The sequence below is a fragment of the Haemaphysalis longicornis genome, unplaced genomic scaffold, assembly GCF_048455015.1.
Source record: "Haemaphysalis longicornis isolate Haplotype H1 unplaced genomic scaffold, Haemaphysalis longicornis Haplotype H1 scaffold_7, whole genome shotgun sequence".
NCBI lineage: Eukaryota > Metazoa > Arthropoda > Arachnida > Ixodida > Ixodidae > Haemaphysalis > Haemaphysalis longicornis.
The window spans coordinates 173,240,518-173,253,907 of record NW_027526422.1 but is presented as its reverse complement, the minus strand read 5'-3'; the positions used below and the strand labels follow the sequence as shown (position 1 = coordinate 173,253,907).

The 13,390-nt window shown below is 45.2% G+C and overlaps 1 long non-coding RNA gene across 1 annotated transcript in view; it reads left to right on the top strand.

The window, feature by feature from the left end:
- Nucleotides 1-13,390, top strand: part of LOC144145534 (uncharacterized) — a 67,288-nt gene that overhangs the window by 5,885 nt on the left and 48,013 nt on the right. Inside the window, exon 2 of the long non-coding RNA XR_013317517.1 lies at nucleotides 10,611-10,656. This is a non-coding gene — a long non-coding RNA (uncharacterized LOC144145534). The remainder of the gene's footprint in view (nucleotides 1-10,610; nucleotides 10,657-13,390) is intronic.

Genomic DNA, 13,390 nt, shown 5'->3' with positions numbered 1-13,390 from the left:
CACCTTCGAACCCTACCATGCTACCGCTCCGGAGAAACAATCTTGTTTTCTACGGAGTTAAAGATGAACGGAACAAGAGCAGTCTGGGTTTTGAAAAGAGTATAATTGATATTTGTGGTTGCCTTCTAAATGCGAACATCCAGCCCCGAGAAATTGAGCGTGGCCATCGCATTAAGCCTTTCCATTTGGGCAAATTCAGGCCTATAATAGTAAAGTTCTTGATCTATATAGATAAGAATAAAGTATACGGCTTAGCCAACAAGATTAAATGCTCTCGCTATAGCGTCGCTCAAGATCTGTCAGCTCGCACTCGTTTCACGCAGAAACGCCTCATTGAGTTTGGAAAGGCGGAAAACGTTTCGGTTAAGTCGCACCATGAAAAAAGTTTCACGAATAATCTATGTATTGGACCATGCAACCAATCACGTAATTGAACAAAGCTCAGAGCAATGCCCTAACTTAAGCGTCAAACAACTCCACCGAAAGGATGTTCTACTTTGTCCTTTCTGCTTGCTAATGTGTGCAGCCGTATTCCCATGTGTGACTATTTATACCACTTGCTGAGCTCATCCTCATCTAACATTCTTTTACTAACCGAAGCCTGGTTAAATGCATCAGTAAATGACAGTGAAGTTCTGCCGTCTATCGCCAACTTCGACATATTTCGAAAACACAGACCTGTCACCTCCCATGGCGGCGTTGTACTAATCGCCACTAAGAGTATTTTACGCTGTTCGCGTGTGAAAATATCGTCTCTACTGGAAATGGCCCGACTTAGTTGCAATGCTGCTCGCCCACGTGTCCTCATCGGTGTTTGTTATCAGGCCCCTGTCAGCGACAGCGCTTTCACGCTTCTATGACGCTTTAAGCACAATAAAAGCGCGATATCCAAACAGCCCAATTCTTATTTTTGGAGAATTCAACTTTCTTTCTGCAGAATGGTCCGATCCTTCTTCCGCGTTATCTAAAAATGGGGCCGCTGTCGAATTCAATAATGTATGCCTTATATTTGGTTTGCCTCAACTGGTTACACAAGCAACCCGCAGCACTGATCATTCGTCGAACATTCTCGATCTCGTCATAACTAGTCACTCTGAAAACTTTTCCCCGGTCACCTGCTTGCCTGCGTGGCCTTAGCTATCACCTAGCTGTACACGCAACATTTACTTGCGAGTTAATCACAAGCAGGAAAACGAAAATGATCCTCACACTCTATGGCAAAGGTGATTACGAGAGCATAAACGATAGTCTAATAACCTTTTTTGGTAGCTTTTCCTTTGGTTTCTCGCAACATTCTCTTGAAGTGAATTGGTTGCTATAAGACTGAGTTGCGGCGCCTAATAAAGCTTCATATTCCGAGCATCATAGCAACAGAGCGTTCGGGCTTCCCGTGGTTTTACGCTCAACTAAGACGTTTCAATAACACGAAGAAGCGTTTGTTCCGAGCAGCCGCACTAGCTAACCAAAGTTCCACATGGGTAAAGTATCACAGCGCAGCCAAAGAGTGACAACTTAATGCAACTGACGAAACGTAATTTTTTTTCAGCTTCTCTACCTTTTATGCTTCAAAGTGACCCTAAGAGCTTTTGGAAAACTATAAGTCCAAATCACTCTAACGACACTCCGATATGCAATAACACTGGATCTCCGGGTCCCGAATCTGAAGTTCCGGTTATTCTGAACGCAACTTTTAGCTCAAGTTTTACAAATAAACCTACACACAACATTCTTAATGCGCCGGCCTTTCCGAACCCGCCTTTGAGCTCTATCATTTTTGAACCACATAGGAATAGTAAAGGTTAGTGAGTCACTAAAAATTTCATCTATTGGTATCGAGGGGATTAATGCTAAGGTTGGAAAAACCATAAACATATTCGGGGCCTTTTCTTTTCACTCAGTTTTCAAGAATCATCAAATGCTGGATGCCTACCACGCGACTGGCACGCAGATAAGGTTAGTCCAGTCCATAAAAGCGGAAGTCGAACATGCCCAAACAATTATCTTCCAATCTCTATCAGTAGCGTTTGCTGCAAAATAATGGAGCATATTTTATACTCGCACATTCCTACATTTGTGACACCTGTGGATTTCTTTCACCCAAACCAGGACGGCTTGCCGAGAGGTCATTCCTGTGATACGCGACTCGCTCTTTTCCTCCATGACATTCACTCAAGCCTCGGTCGCAACATCCCTACTTAAGCAATTTTCAGTGACTTCGCCAAATTTTTCGACAAAGTTCTTCATGCTCGCCTACTGCAGAAAGTATCGTCCCTTAACCTCCACCATGCGTCGTTAACTGGAATAAAATTTTCTAACAAACCGAGAACAGTTCGTCTACGCTAATTCTTACTCGTCATCTTCAGCACTATTTATCTCAGGCGTACCACAAGGTACGAGCCTGGGTCCACTTCTCTTTTTTATATATACTAACAATTTGTCTTGCAACATCTCTTCTTGTACCCGTCTATTTTGAGACGATTGTGTTATTTGTCATAAAATCACCAACATTTTAAGTGCGAATGCACTTCTTAAGCGAGCCTGAATCGTCCGCCGCCGTAGTCCGCATAGCAACAGCTGCGGGTGCGCGCGCTCCTCGTCTTCCTTAGCAACGGGGGGAGATGGGCGCGCGCTGCCTGGCCGCTGACATGGCACATACCCACGTGGGGGATTGGCCAGGAATCGGGCGTGAGAAGGGCTAATGCACCCGCTTAAAGGAGTACTGACACGAAATTTCAAACATGGGCGCGCGCTGCCTGGCCGCTGACATGGCACATACCCACGTGGGGGATTGGCCAGGAATCGGGCGTGAGAAGGGCTAATGCACCCGCTTAAAGGAGTACTGACACGAAATTGCAAAGCTGAGATCCGCTCTAGCAATCAAGTACAACGACAACACAAATAGTTGTCTGTGAATAAATGCATCTTTCTTTCTTTGTAGTTGTGTGTGTGTGTGTGATCTCTCTTTCGCGAACATTACCGAACCGCGAAAATTCAACTCGTGCATTCGCACTTTCACATTCTTCCCCTCGGGGAAATGCGGGGAATGTCTGGTACTTACGTTCTTCGAAATGTCTTAATCGCATAAAACAATGGTGTAACACCTGGCCGATGTCCTTGAATGTCTCTAAAAATAAGCTAATGTTCTTTTGGCGTAGGCGTAATTACGTCTTACCAAAAGATTCTATTGATAATAATCTTATCGACAGTACCTATTCTGTAAAATACCTTCGCGTCCATATCTCATGTGCTTTAAGTTGTTCCACTAACATTATTACCATAGACAATTCCGCTAACCGAGTGCTTGGATATCTTCGGCGAAATCTTGCCTTGACGTCTCCTTCTGTTAAACTACTCTCTTAAACAACTTTTGTCCGACCCAATCTTGAATACGGTGCTGCCGTCTTTGATCCACACCAAATTGACTGGATCAATGTTATGGAATGTATACAAAATCGTGCATCAAGGTTTACACTTTCCCAGTAATTCCGTGGTTCCAGCACTTCCGCCCTCAAAACCCAGCTTAACCTTCGTACTCTTGTTTCCCGCCGTAGCATGTCACGTTTGTGTCTTTATCATAAGTTTTTAATTCTTTGTCCATAGAAAACCAGGTCATCAAGAGAGAGCCCGTCCCATTTCTCGCCCCACACATCGTAATGCAGTGTATGCTGAGCATGCCCGCACCACTACTTTTCAGCAATCGTTTTTTCTGCGCACTGCTCGGCCTATGATTTTTCGCGAAGTTGTCATGTACCATATGCCGTATGTACACCCACCCCTCATGTAATGCCCCAAATCCGGGCCCTTGAAGAACTAATGAATAAATAAATAAATAAATAAATAAATAAATAAATAAATAAATAAATTTGCCAGTACTATGTCTAAGGTTTTTGACCAATATAAAGAAAGAGTCATCGGACACAGGCGGCTTCGACGCTGCAACAGAAGGACTTGAGCCCACCTTGTTCCTCGGTTGGAGGTTGCTTGGCTTCTTCCGGGGGCTGCGTGTTTGGCTTCACACATCAAGAGGACGGTTTCCTCCCTCGAGGGCGCATGCTACGTCTTTAGCGTCGGTCCGTGAGATGATCTTTCTCAATGCATCTGAGACGCAAGAAGAAAATTTCCTCACTGAAGACTACATTCCATCCACAAAGGGCGCGATCACCTCTTCCAAAGCGGCGTGAAGCCCCCGGATTCTGAGTCTTTGATTAGGCGCGGGGAATTTTCCACCTCCGCGGTGACACCCTTGGGCTGCGCTCTCATCTTACTGCTCTGGAGCCTGGCATAAAAAGACTCTAATTAGCCCAGGTAGCACAGGACTGTTCGGCCTAAAACAGGCCGGTTTACTTTGGCCGGTGATTTTCTGTCCGGCCGTTTTCCGGCAGCCATGTTCGGCCCATGTCCAAATGTGGGCTTTTTGGCCGTATACGGCCGTACTCCCATGGCTGTCCAACGGCCAGTGTCCGTCGGCCAGTCGACCGGCTTACGGTCATACGGCCAGATTTCAGCCGTAGGGCTCCGGTCATTCCAAAGCCACCCGTGTACGGCCGAAGTACGTCCGCCGGAGGACAGCCGAGATGCGGTCGGCGGACTCCAGCCGGACTACAGCTACCGGAAATACGGCCGTGCTACGGGCATTGGAGTTCAGCCACAGTACGTTAGCTGTACTCAGGCCGGTCACTGCATGTCGCGCAAGCAGATGACTCATTCGCGCAGTGCAGAAGCAGCAAAAACCCAGCATTTTGGGTCCAATGCAGCCACATCAAAGTGAGCTCGCGCGCAACCAGCAGCAGTCAAGCTTCCATCGCAGCCTTGCTTAATTACCAGCCTCAGTTGACAGCAAAATTCATTTATTAAACAGTGCTTACAAATTGTCGTTCCTTTATTTGCTGTGCCTCATTTACTGCCGAACACAGAAAATATTCAGTTCTTTGTAGAGCTTGAATAGATGTATTGTCCAGGTCCTGATATCCTCTGTGGGGTGGCTTACCTGTAATAAACGGGGAAAGAGGAGGGGGGGGGGGGGGGGGGCGGCGGAGGGCGCATACTTTAGTGGGTTGAATTTCAGAGAGATAAATTGCGCCGCTTTTAGCCAATTTCTTTTAGGGCAATATTCCGGAACACTTTCATGCTATGACTACATAAACTCTTTTTATAACAGTTGCTTGACCAATTTTGATGTATATAAAACCGGCGTGAATGCCTTTACGAAGCGTTTTGGTTCTCAACACAACACTTAGGAGCATTTAATATAACTCCTTCACAAAAAAGTATGTCCAGTTTTTGCCCATTTTTCTTGCAAAGACATTTTCTACTCGATCAACGTTTCTGATGATCTTGCGCAGGGCTGATCCTAAGAAAGAGCGAACAAGTACTTTCATTTTCAATCTATTTTAATGTTGTTTTCATGATTATACGTCCACACCACTTAGTCCAAAAGAGCTTAATTTTCTTCTAATGTCATACTACGTTAAAAAAATTCTAGACCCGTCGCGAATGACGCCCTGCTTCAGGTGGCTGCAGTTGTATCCCTTTGTGTTCACGCAAGGAAAGGCGTAAAATTAGAGTTACATAATTTGTTTCAAACCAATAACATAGCAATGGTAGCATACATACAGGAAACCTTGCATACTGCAACGAATAGGGCAATGAATATTTTATTGGTCAAGGTTGAATGTGTAGGGTTCTCAACCCATCGGAGGCAAACTTGCGCCTCTGGAAGTTTATTTACTTATTTATTTATTTATTTTATTTTATTTGTTTATTTATTCATTGTTTCATTTATTTATTTATTTATTTATTTATTTATTTATTTATTTATTTATTTATTTATTTATTTGATGCCTGCTTGCCTTTGCATGCATTACAGAAGGTAGATACATAACAGTAATCATTAAATATGAGACAAAATAATAAAATAATTCTACAAAGCGCGCTGAAAATCGTCAATATAAACAGTTAATGCAATCATACGTCGAAGATAATTACACTGCAGCATTGATGTAAAATAAAATGAATCGCGCAAGGCGTCACCTTTAAAGGAAAGTTAATAATTTGCTTTAAGCTAGCGGTCCCACTTTGCGATATGTAGAATGGCGCTTGGACATACTTCTCCCCTTCTACAACAGTTTTCGAATGATAGATATTACGAAAAAAGTTCAACCTGTGGTTTCATCTGTGATCTTTCACGTCCTGCCATTTCAGTTTACTTTTACTTTCTCTCATGCTTAGTTGAGCGTGCCAATTACCTATACCAATCGCACTGACATATTCTGTATGTTTTCGAGCGTATCAACGAGATCTTTGGTGTAGGGATCCACGAAAACACATGCGTACTCCAAGATTGAGCGCACATGAGTGAAATACGGTTGTTCTTTTCAGTTAGATGGAGGTTCACTGAAATTTCGTCTCAGAAAGCCAAAAACATATGCAGCCGTAACTTTTATGGTGTGAACCTGCCTATTTAACCTCTAACCACTCCCTAAATAAACTCTTAGGTATTTATATTCCTCGGCCGTTGTCACAGCAGCATAATTTACGGTATACGTATCCAATTGGAATGAAGGTTTTCTTGTGAAGGTGGCGTTAACGCACTGTTTAACATCCAAAAACTTTTCTGAATCAGCACACCAGGATGTTATTAAATTCGAATAAAGCTGCAGGTATACGGAATCACGTTCATTCGCTATAGTTCGGTTAACTACACAGTACTTTTGAACAAAGCTATAGGGCCAATAGTAATAACAATGCAAAAACCGATTCATTCAGTCCATAGGATGAAATGTACTACGCAGAAGGTGATATGCAACACCATCATTTGCTTTTTTGCAGTCCAAGAATATACAGTCAACCACTTTAAGCTTATCTATTGCAAGAGCCAAATAGTGCGTGAACTCAACAATCTGTGTTGAGAAAGAAAATCCTGACAAAAGCCGTGTTTGCTAGGATGCTGGCGATTATGTTTACCCAAATGAGTCATATCCCAAGAGTAGCTAAGCTCACCTTCAAACATCGGAACTAAATTAACAGCTAGGCTTCGTCAGTGACAAGGCTCTGTTGTTATCGCAAATTTAAAATAATTTTTTTTCTAAATAGGCAGTCGTAAAATCCCCTCAAGTAACATATAGTGCAGGGCATGAAGCTGATCCTACCAATGCACGAGCGAGTCTCTTGTACGTTTATCACCAACAACATAGTGCAACATTGCTTGCCTTAGTTTATTGTAAGCAAATAAATTGCGCTTTTGCTCGCACTTGCCTTTTTTTGGTGGGGAGTCCTTGACATGGTGGCGGTTTAGTTCCTGCGTGGTGGCCGCTTGCTCGACGCCCTTGAAGGCCAGTTATTTAGGTGAACCATCTCTATCTCAGATCGGACATCTCTGGCGGGTCGATGTCTCCAATGCTCTCCATTCCTTGAGCGGGCGAATAGCCTCGAGCTGATACGTCGACGAAGCCGGCGGCAGAGGCGTGGTAGCGGCGATGACTGGCGAGGCTTAGCTCACCCGTCGGTGTGGCACAGTCTTCTTGTGGCAATAAATAACATTTCGATGGCCTAAAAGTTTCCCTGCTAATGTCCAGTGAGTCCTTGCACCTTGCCCGTTCACCGAGAACACTCATTATTGTTTGACAAACGACGTTCGTTCATTTAAAACGTAGAAACACAGAGCGGATGAAAAACTCGTCTCTGTCGTTCGGCTCCCTAACGGCTTTTTCTCCCCCCAGGAAAAAACCGGTCGGTCTCCTTCCAAACACGTCTGTGCATGAATTCTCGGCGCCCAGGCGCGAGCCGTTGTTCGGCTGTATGCCGTTTGCCGAAAAAATGACGTATAACCAGATACCTTACATGGGCCGGTCTCCTCTTGAACACCGGTTGCCAAATATTGTGTGGCCATTCGCTTGCCGTAATTCAGCCGAGGACAGCAAACCGAATGAAAAACGTATATTCTGGGGCCGTACGTCCGCCGGATGCGCGGTTCACCGTTGAAACAACGAATGCACGGCAGCCGCGGTCCAGCCGGTCTCCTTTCGAACACCAACTGCCGCAAGAATACGCATATTCTGTGGCCAGTCGCTTGCCGTGCTTCGGCGGATTACCGCTTCCCGAAGAAAAAACGGATGCCCTAAGGCCGTAGTTCGGCCGTTCTCTTTCTCAACATCGGCAGCCGTAAGAGAACTGAATATCTGGCAGCCGGTTAGCTGCCGTTGTGCGCCCGAACACGGGCGGACGGAAAAATGCCGAAGTGCTGGTTGCCGAATGTTGGCCGTTCAACGCATGATCAGTGGCTGCCAGAACCTGGATGCTGGCCGGACATGCCAGAAAGCGGCCATAGGCGGGCCGGTCTTGGGGCACACTTTCTGTGCCGCCTGGGAGGTCTCCAAAGTTAGTCTTTAGAGGGCCGGTGGCAGGAGGGCGCGTGGGGAATTTCGTGGATCTGCTGGTGGCACCTGCGAAAAAGTAAGGCCACAGGCAGCTGGCGATGGCATGATCTTTCTTACAGCGATTACAATGAGCTTTGCAGCCGGCGTAGTTGTGGAGGTGCGCCGTGCCGTGTGTAAACTATGATGCCGTAATACCACAGACATGGCAACCGATCAGCCCGCTGTGCGACCAAACACACTGTACACGTTTGTACCAAACTGTATATGATATCCACGGATGCTGATGAAGTTGGGCATAGGATAAGCCTTCCCCATCTCCAGCATTCGCTGCCACGAGACCAGCATCACAAACGAAGGCAACCAAGAGCTACGCCGTCTTGCCGACGCCGTACCTACCGATGCAAGCAGCACAACACGAAACGCCGCTCATAAGGACGGCTTCCTTCTCGCTAATATTGTGAGTAACAGCAACCATGGGACCAACCTCGCAGGACTTGTAACCTCCCTGATACATAAAGGGCTCCAGGCAACTATGGCCCACAATTTCCTCCATGGAATTTACTAAGTTACCCACGGTGTTGTCCTTCGGCCATAAAATCAAAGACAGGCTTTGGGCGGTTACTATAGCGGGCCTCCAAAGAAGCCATGACGATGTATAAGTTGGTTAAAGTGGCGGTTTAATTAGCGGCATGCGACGAGACTGCTTATAAGGAGGGGACGCCCGAACCCAAAACATAGGGCCGCCACACAGAAAAGAGCAAAATTGCGAACTCGGATGGCCGCAACTAGGTGGGACTTCGTCTTCGATCAGGCAATATGGGCGACCTACGGCACAATAAATACACCCAACAACTTAAGAGCTCGGTGTTGCCTTCCTACTAATGAGCTGGTAGAGCGAGGTTTTTGTCTGTGCCTACCTCACGTGTGTATGCCACACCACCTGCAGTCACTACTCTATATGCGCAGGGGAAGAGGCGGAGTCCTGCACGTGTAGGCGGACGTAGCATCGTCACGTTCATTGAAGGGCCTCTGCATGGTGTCTGGATGAAACGCAAACGGCGCAGCAACCTTCCTAGTGGCGCAACGTCACACCAGCATGTTAGTCTCATAACAAGCAATAGACTAGTTCCAAATTTCCCCGCTAAATGTCATCTCCTTTGCGATGCAAATGTGCGCTGTTAAAGAAACGGAAAGAGGATAAAGACACAAAAAGTAAACCATGATGATATTAAAAAAGGAGGGCCGTTCTGCAATCAGACACTCACTCATACTTTCTTAATACCTACATCAAAACACGTGCTGAGGTAGCTTCCCAACCCCCCGCCTCTCTTCTCTCTAAACTGAAGCTTTGTGTTCATTTATTGTTCAGATTGCAAAAGCCTACATTGGAAACTTTAAATAAAATATGGGAAAATCACGTACGCTAAATAACTGCTGCTTAACTTCTGAGTACCACAAAAGTGTGGATTGGGACAGACGTGCTATCTAATGCCTATGGAGTTGGCTGAGGTGAAATTTACACTTTTAAGTAATCATTGAGCATACAACTGTAGGAACCAAAATCCACTGCGTTGACGCCCCTCGAAACCAACAGGACTTCATTCCACACGACCACCTATGAAATGGCGCACATTAATCACGGTGGGCGCGGTCATTTTTGAAACACACCTGCCGAATGGCTTGCCAGATATATGTCACAAAAGTCATTTCTGCCCTTCAGAACCACCAAAGACGGTTTTGGTGTTCAAGCGAAAAAACCTACACAAACTTGAGGAGAAGAATAGACAGCCCTAAAACTGACACAAATGAGTACATTACGTAACTAAGCTCATTTTGGGCATTTTAGATCTCTATAAAAACGCTACTTTGAAGTCATTGTGCATGCTGACATGTAAATATTTTTTACAAAAACATAACATATCGCCTCACATAACCGTCTTTGTACTCAGTGCGTGTAATTTGAAATTGTTGGAATTACAATGGCGAGGAACCACCCCATTACCAACTAAAGTAAAAAGCATCGGCATCAGACTATCTTGTTCAACAATCTGTATCTTAAATTAAAAATACATGAACCACTTTTTCGTGACGCAAACGAAGATAAAAAGAAATGTTCTCATTTTCTGAACCCAGATATATTCATGTATTTCTTAGTTATTTATTTATTTATTTATTTATTTATTTATTTATTTATTTGTTTGTTTGTTTATTCCCAACTTATCTGTCTTTCTACAGTTTGTTAGAGGATGCTGCCAAAAAGTCTGCGTGCGGATATGAAACGGTAAGTTGTTCTTGCACATTTAGGAGACCGAAAGCAGATGGTAAAATAAATCATTTTAATTGAAGGGTTTTCTTCTCCAAACAAGACCAGTCAATTTGAAGTGCCTGACGAGCTTATTGTCAGTACTTTGTATTACGCCGGAAAAAAGTGTCGGATTTCTGTGTGCGCTTCTTTTGATTTCATACTCCTCTATTACGCTTAATAAAGTTACGCACAATAGTAAACTTGCCATTCCAATAAAACTCCAGCTCTGGTTGCCGTTTTGCCCAGCACTTACTTTAAAGACATCTCAGATTCCTAAAGTACGAGCTCTTTTCACAGAAATGTTTTTGCATTCCATAACACTTTGAACTGTGCGCTTCTGAATTACTGGCCTAGTGATTTGAATAACGGAAGACAGAAGATGGCCATGTGTTTGCTAGCTTCACCGAAAAATTCCCGAAAGAAACAAGTGCTTTTGCCACATCTCTGGCTTCACTATCTCTCCTTACTGCTCCACCCAGCAGTAAGGAGAGCCTGCCTTGTGTATTCTTTTACTTTTAAGGATAGCACAGACGCGCCCAACCTAGCATTACAAGAATTCTAGGCGTAACAACTCCGTGTAAGAAAAATTCGCTGGTCTCAAGCAATCAGCTGCCATCGAATACATTCCAATGCTCAAACTCGGCTGATCAAGTAAATTTTGGGAGGTGATGGAATGCAAATGTCTTACTATCACTTGCTATTTTGCTTAATGAGTGGCTGCCTATGGGACACCAATGACGTAAGGGAAGACCTAAACCTGAAGAAATTAGGAATGAAAAAGAGACGCCGACCAGTACAAACAAAACGTACTCACGTTTCGGCTTCGAGCACGGAAGCCTTGTTCCCAATAAATCCATCACCAGAAGTGGGTCGTTTAAGTGAGCTTGAATAATCGCTGCAAAGAGCGTGCGTAGATCGGGTTTAGATTTCCGTCGTTACAGAAGAAAACCTGAAGAAAATTGGAAATTTGAAAATTTGAAAGCAAGAAATCGACTCAGGTGATACGCGACAGATATGATTGAAAGTAAGACCTTACTAAGACCTTAAAGGCCACGCCTGGGCTAACAGGAAATGGATGCGTTACTCCACGACATGGGGCAGCGATCACCAACCCATTCTTCTTCTCATACGTGGAAAGAAACTTCGCCGGCGGAAAACAGTGATGAGGCTAGACTAGAATATGTTCCGAGAAAGCATTCTCGCGTCATCTCCGACGGCTTCGCTCAACGATTTTTGTTCTCTTATTCTGCTTCTTCAATGCACGCACAGGAAGAAATCGATCGCGCTTCAGAAATTAGCCACTTTGACAACCTCATCACAAAGCTCTAGAAGCAAGTTCACAAGCTCACTTACGCTTACAGGACCAACGGTAACCGTCACAAAGACCTGCAGAAGATCTGAAGGCAATATCGCCTAATTCTGCATGACCAAAAAGAGTGAAGTCACGCAAATTGATCTCTATGTGCTAATCTGAGCCATGAGAGAGGCATTCCAGCACCAAGGAAGCTTCAACGGAGCCTCACCCAAAACGCAAAGAAACGAACCCCCGTATTTTCTACACTTGCCCTAACTGAAGGTCCGAGTGAAGTGGAACGGCACCTCATAATCACCTTTTTTCCACACGCCTCCACATCACCCCCTGAATGTCTCACTGACATCCAAATTTTCCAACCAGACCGGAATCTTGACCTCCCTTTCACTATGAGTGAACTACGCACTGCCGTTAGGCGAGGACGCCCGAACTCCGCACCGGCCATGATGGCGTGACGTGGAAATACCTTAGAAATCTGCCATCTGAAGCTTTCATACTCCCTCTCGCCAAAATCAATGACCTCTGGGAGCAAGGATTCACCCCTGACGATCTCAAACTCACTTTGATCTTCCTTATACCTACACCGAACACCCCAATTCCAACTCAGGGGAACCTAAATAACCTACGCCCCATTTCATTACCCCATTAACCCCGGTCATATGCGGGAGACTAATTGAGAGACTAATTAACAATAGCCTCATGCACTATTTCGAGTATGTGCAACCATACTTCCTGCCCTGCCAAACAGGCTTTCGTTCTAACGTGAGCACACAAGACAGCTTCTGGCTGCTGGGCAGTCATCAACCGATCCTACTACGCAAGAGGAAACCCAGACATTGCCATGGCCGTTGGCACGCAAGGTGTTTGACGTCAGCCAAAACGTCATTTTGGAGGACGTTACAAAGGCCTACCAAGTGCAAGAGCTCAAAAGTGGATACAACCCTTCCTGCAAGGCTAACCTATAAGACTCCACTGCACGCAATATGGGTGGGAACCCACTACCTCTTACATAGACCACGAGGTCCCTCAAGGCTCGATTTTGCGACCGGTTCTATTTAATCTAGCCATGTAATGGTGGCACGACAATTGGAAGCCGACACGGCTGCCCGCTTTGCCATTTATGCGGACGACGTCCCACTTGGGACTGAAGCAGCCGATTTCGACTCTCTTGAGAGCCCAACAGTGGCGGTGCAAGCCGCGGCGCATAGCGTCGAGCTTACTCTGGCGGACCTGGGACTCCTGCCTGCTCGCTCATGAAAATACCAAGTTCTTGGCGGTATACGGCGGCAAACCACACGCTCAATTTGACGTCATACAAGTTATTATGCCAAATCATAAAGTACAAGCCTAAACACAACCCATTAACCTTTTTGGGCTTAGCAATCGGTACAAAGAACA